Genomic DNA, 6,315 nt, shown 5'->3' with positions numbered 1-6,315 from the left:
CGTTAATTCCCGAACTAACAACTAAAGAAAGACATTTTATTGTTTATATTTATATCTGTATAAATAATCATTTGAAGTAGGATTAAAAAGATTAACTATTGTATTATTGATATGTACGTCATATTACGTTTCATTGATGGAACAGTCACTGATCAAGAAATCTGTACAGGTGATATGCCTAGTGTTGTTCATGAACTGATAAACGGCAGTGGTTTTCTTTAGAAATAAAAGAGAAAATATTCAGTGGATGTAAATATAAAGATGTTAACTCAAGTGCATACTTCAAAGGTTAAGGTCACTTAACGATATCATGTGTTAAAATGGTGTCCTGTCCATAAATACCGGTATTGATACCTTGATTTGATTTAAATGAATTCAAAATTTAGAGTATTGATGATCACAAGTTGAATACAGCTTTATATAACTCTGAAACCTTTCAATAAACATTCAGTTTTGTTGTAAACTTGCTTGTTGTTGCTCATGATATTTAGGTATGTCATTATTTTGAGAATTCAATGTCATATCAACAATGTCAAAAGTTTATCACCAAGGTTAAGAGAAGGGGGAGCACGAGTCATCTGTTATCAGATAAATGATAATATGAAGCAAGTATTGTCCTCATAAAGTTAAGCAAATGACAAAGACATGTACTTGTTTATTATGTATATGTTGTTTTTTTTTGCATATTTACTAGAGTATCTTTTTATATTTTACACAAATTTAATGAAACTGTTCTTTTTTGCACAGCAGCAACTTTTATACGATGGGGGAAGAAGACATGTCCTGGAGTAACGGTACATCCCTGGTTTACAATGGTAATGATGCCAGGCATAAAGAATATCAACTCAATATAAAACATCGAATAAAATTGTATATATTTATCATTTTAATCTAAGAAAATTTGCTCCAGTTGTGGCTGATTCATATGGTATTTTTTTAAACCCGTATCGAAGATTCGGGGGTATTTAGATTTTGCCCTGTCCGTCCTTTTATCTGTCTGTTTGTCCGCAAAAACTTTAACATTGCCCAAAACTTGTGATCGGGTGAAGCTATGGCTTTCATATTTCACACGTGTTTTCCTTGTGATAAGACCTTTCTTTTCATCATATTTGACCTTGACCTTGTAGTTTGACCCAGCTTTGCAAAATTTTACCCAAATTTAACCTTGCCCATAACTTTTGAACAATTGGTGCTAGGGCTTTAATATTCGACCTGGGTAATCCTTGTGAAAAGACCTCTCTTTGAATACCAACAAATTTGACCCTTTGACCTTGACCAAGGAGTTTGACCTACTTTTGAAAAACTTTAACCTTGGCCATAACTTTTGAATGGTTGTTGCTAGGGATTTCATACTTCACATATGTAATCCTTTTGGCAAGACCTTCCTTTGGATACCAACATCTTTGACCTTGACCTTGGAGTTTGACATGCTTTTGGAAAACTTTAACCTTGGTCATAACTTTTGAACAGTTAGTGCTAGGGCTTTCATTACTAACAGGTGTATTCCTTATGATAAGACTTTCCTTTGCATACCAACAATTGTAGACCCCTGACCTTGGAGTTTGACGTACATTTGAAAAGCTTTAACTTTGGCCATAACTTTTGAACGATTGGTGCTAAGGCTTTCATATTTCACATATTTATTTCTTATGAGAAGCCTTTTCCTTGGGCACCATTAATTTTGACTTTGATGTTTGACTAATGTCTTACTTTTGAAAAACCTTAACCTTTTCCATATCTATTCAATGGTTGCTGCTAGGGTTTTCATATTTCACAGATATATTCCTCGAGACAAGACCTTACTTTGGGTACCAACATATTTGATTTGCATTTGAGAAAGTTTAACCTGCCATAAGTTGCCATACGGGGGCATCAGTGTTTCACAAACACATCGTGTTCTTCCTTGATTTTAAGCTGGACATAAGTAGTATTACATGTACATGTATTTAGATATTTCGTGTTTGGGACCTGGTAAGATTTTTTTTTTTTGGTCATTCATAATTTTATTTCCGTCATAACATGCATTTTTATACAGACATTACAAAACTACAATAGAATGGCAAATGAACAAATATTCTATATGATAGATAAAAGAGATCCATTTGAACAATTTTGAAAAATAGACAGCATTTTTTTTTTCGTAACATTTAAACCTTCACTGACTGAGAAATGTTTTCAAAAAATCCCAACTTTGCTTTATCATGTCTGCTTTCTTATGAGAGAGAGAAAAGGAGGAAAAAAGCTCTATAGTTCTATAATATCTAAGTACTTCCAAATAAGCATAAAAAGACGGTGTTATATTTTTCCATTTACAATTCATTATATATTGCTTTGCAACCAGAATAATTATGTTCAAAGTTCTGAAATCAGTTTCACTAGAACTTTTATATCCAAATATGATTTCTTCAGCAGTAATTTTAATTATTAAACCACATGTATTTCGAAGTTTATCTCTTACATTAGACCATGAAGTAACGGAATAAGGACACAAGCACAATAGATGAATACCGGGTAATTGTTTCTTTAGTATCATGGCAAAAAGAACAAAGTTCTGTTTCAGCTAATTTGCATTTCATAAGTTTGCTATTTGTAAAAAATATTTGATGTAAAAGCTTAAACTGAAAGCATCGAAGCTTTGTGTCCTTTGTTGTTAAATAGGGTAAAGAAAAAGAGTTTTTCCATTTATTTTCATTAAAATGTACTGAAAGTTTTTCCTCCCATTTCCTTAAAGCCATTGAGGGGAACTCTGTTATCTTTTCAAAAAACTTTTTATAAAAGTGTTTTGTAACTTTCATATTTTTTTTGAAGTTTCAAAATATTTTCACTTTTAATTTCATTCAATTTTTGGTGATGTTTAATCGTTTGCTTCCAATGTTTAGGGATTGCTGATAATAGTCCGTTATATTCAACGAAATTTATGTTTAAATTGTATGTATTTTTAAATTGGATGAAATTCATGAAATCGCCATTTTCCATGATTAAGTCATTAATGAAAAAAATACCATCGGCACAGCAATAGTTAAGCTTTGTCCAGGTTTTTGATCCGGCTACCTTGTCTAGTATTTTCAAACACTTCGAAACTATTTGACAGATTTCATATTCACGGCGATCAAGTAGTCAAAACATGAATGTTTTGCACAATCTAATCAGACTTGCATCGGGGTTCAGAAAGTTGAAACAGCAAAAGAAATCATTTATCTTTTAAATGCAGCAATTAAAACATTGACATATATATTCTGTGATTGTAAGAAGAATTCTTACAAAATTAATCTCCGATATTTATTTGGTGTAACTATTCACAATTTTCTGAATGATTCCCAGTCCTTGAGGGGAACAAATGAAATAGTAGCTTTCCAGCCCGACTTTTATATAGGGACGTTTGCCAAGAGTTTGTGTAGAGGAACGAATATCACAAAACCTTGACATTGAGAAGATGCTTTTTGGGATGTTTTTTAAATGTTTTTAACAAGATAAAATAATAGGAACATCTGCTCTCTGTCTAAATCAGCCTAATTAAATAAAATAAGCGATGTAGTACTGGTACATATAATTGGGGAAACAAAAAAATTTACTTACACCACAAAAATTCAGAAGTCCTCTAACTTTTACTCCCAACAAGTTGACAAGAGCCCCTCCCCCCATCTCCCTCTTAAAAACGAGCATTCTGAGAGTATTGCATTAGCAATACTAGTCCCCTACCGGCAAGTGTAATCTGGTTCCCGTTAAAAATTGAAAATGCCATAATTCCGTCAAAAATCAATGAAGTGGAATGAAATGCAAACTTGATCTATAACTTTCGAAGAACTATAATTGTGCGACTACCCGATGCGTTTCATTTTCCTCAAAACTACTCCCCCCTTCGCAACAATTACTATATGAAGAGAATAAAATCCCCAAAGACTGGTTAAGTTTTTTTAAAACGAATGCAAGTCTTATTAGATTGTGCAAAACATTCATGTTTTGACTACTTGAACGCCGTGAATATGAAATCTATCAAATAGTTTCGAAGTGTTTGAGAATACTAGACGTACATGGTAGCCAGATCAAAAACCTGGACAAAGCTTAACTATGGCTGTCTTTCGTGCCATATTTATTTTTGGTAAAAACCTGTTACAAAAACCGAAAAAGACGTTACACACATTCCTCCTGTCCCGAAGCAGTTAAGATATACTAGTACTCCCCCATACGTTGGAAACGTCTCCCTCATACTTTTTAGCGACTTCCCCACGTTACCCGTTGTATACGATGCTTTAGCAAAACCTGAAAGATCCGATTTTCCGAAGTTTGTTTTATTCAAAGGTTTCGCAGGTGGAAAACGTTTCACTGAGAAAGGAGGGGGAGTAAATACATTGTGTTTATCACATTATCCCGATCCATCACCAACTGGTGTTCCTGTGAATGGCTATAGTTACATATATGGATCTGAGTACGAGTTTTACTACAAAGGTATCGCCAGCAACGGTGACGTTCCTTGTGCGGTTTGTGTTTCTACACATGCTTCAACTTCAATCATGATTCCAGCAAAGTCTTCTTGTCCACCAACTTGGACAAAGCAGTTTGGGGGTTTTCTAATGTCAGATTATCGCGAACATTTTTGCCTCTGATTTTCTGTGTTTTGACGAGAACCCTGAATATATGACAGACGGTGCCCGACAATCCAATAACGATGGCAGATTGTTTTATCCAGTTCAAACAGTGTGTGGTTCTTTACCTTGTCCTCCATCTCAGAATTCGCAAATTGTTCCCTGTGTAGTTTGCACCATGTAGTTCTTATGTTCAATCAAATGATAAAATGCTTTCTTTGGTTGTTAGTATGGTACGAGCACGTACGAGTACGTAATTAATGTTGCAGCTGTTGCATAAAAAATATACATAAACCGTTCTAATATTGGAAGCTTTCAAAAGCTAAAAAGATCGTATTTTTTTGGGAAATCGTATTTATTTGATACAAAACTTAAATCCATAGTAATTTAATTTTAGTTATTTAAGAAAATTCCTATACATCTTCGATTGTTTAAAAATGTTTACTAAATTTGTTATTCTGTCTTTCTGAGAAGCGGAAAATTAGATATTTTCATATGCCGCCGTTTCGCCAAAAGTATAATTCCTCTTAGATTTCAAACTCGGTTTACTATTCCTATTTAAAATTGTTTTGTTTGTTTGTTTGTTTGTTATTTTTACGTCCCTCTCGAGAATTTTTCACTCATATGGAGACGCCACCACTTTGCCGGTGGAGAGCTGCAAATTTTGGCCTATGCTCGGAATTTAGGGCTATTGAGCAGTGAGGGATCTTTTTCGTGCCAGCACCTACTGCGACACGGGACCTCGGTTTATACGGTCTCATCCGAAGGACCGGTCTCCACGTCCCACAGTGGGATTCGAACCCGCGACGTAATTTTTTTTTTTTTTTTTTTTTAAATATTTAACATCTAAATATAAAAGATAATGTAGCCAACATACTTTGAATATTTAGTCAGAAACTAGACAAAAACCCCACCTTAAGATTTTAATTAAGAATAGTTACTTCATATCTCTTATGTAGGAATGCAAATCTCTATATATTTTATCTTAATTTTAAAATGCCAGTAATGTGAAAATTACAGCCTTACAAATCGTACATTTGTAATTCTATTCAAACATCCTCTGGATAAACTATCAACTTAAAAAAATAAATTATAATTGTAATTTTCTCTCTGCATCGCATATTATTTTTTTTCTAGCATTAATACATTACTTACAAGCTAGATGTTTTTTTTATTTTTTAAATTTTTTTTAAATTTATTTATTTTGTTTTGAATTCTACACAGTCCACTGCATTTAAAACAACGGAATCCTGCATTTGGAAACATTATAAATACTAACTTCCTTGTCTGAGGCCATCAGAACCATTCTATGTCTTATTTTTGGAAATAAGTATCCTTATATAAATGATATATATATAAACATTTGCCGAATTTTATGCGGTGTAATACCAGCCTGTAGGATGATTAAGGTTGCAGGAAAATTTAACGCTGAACAAAATTACAGTAATACATGCATGTAGGCCACATTAAGCGTTGTTGTTGTTGTTGTTGTTTTTTGTTTTTTGTTTTTTTTAACTATTTGATTACATATATTTACTCAGTATTGTGAAAATAAGAAAATAAATCACATCACACTGTATTTCTTGTACAAATAAAACAATAAGTATCGATTTTTGAACTCTGCGCAATTTACAGTTCAGGGATGGCCGGTGGCCTGATTAGTTCAGCTAGTGTTTGTTCTGCTTTGTGTGTTTTACACATAGTGCTGCTTATCATCGCATAATTATTGTAA

General features: G+C 33.2%; 1 pseudogene; it reads left to right on the top strand.

Moving 5' to 3' along the window:
* Positions 1-529: 529 nt before the first annotated feature.
* Positions 530-4,767, top strand: LOC133182659 (short-chain collagen C4-like; annotated as a pseudogene).
* Positions 4,768-6,315: the final 1,548 nt, after the last annotated feature.

The sequence above is a fragment of the Saccostrea echinata genome, unplaced genomic scaffold (genome assembly GCF_033153115.1).
Source record: "Saccostrea echinata isolate AGI-Se365-2 ecotype Australia unplaced genomic scaffold, CSIRO_AGI_Sech_v1 ptg000009l, whole genome shotgun sequence".
NCBI classification, from domain to species: Eukaryota; Metazoa; Mollusca; class Bivalvia; order Ostreida; family Ostreidae; genus Saccostrea; species Saccostrea echinata.
The sequence above is the reverse complement of the archived record's forward strand: the minus strand, read 5'-3'. Positions and strand labels throughout refer to the sequence as shown.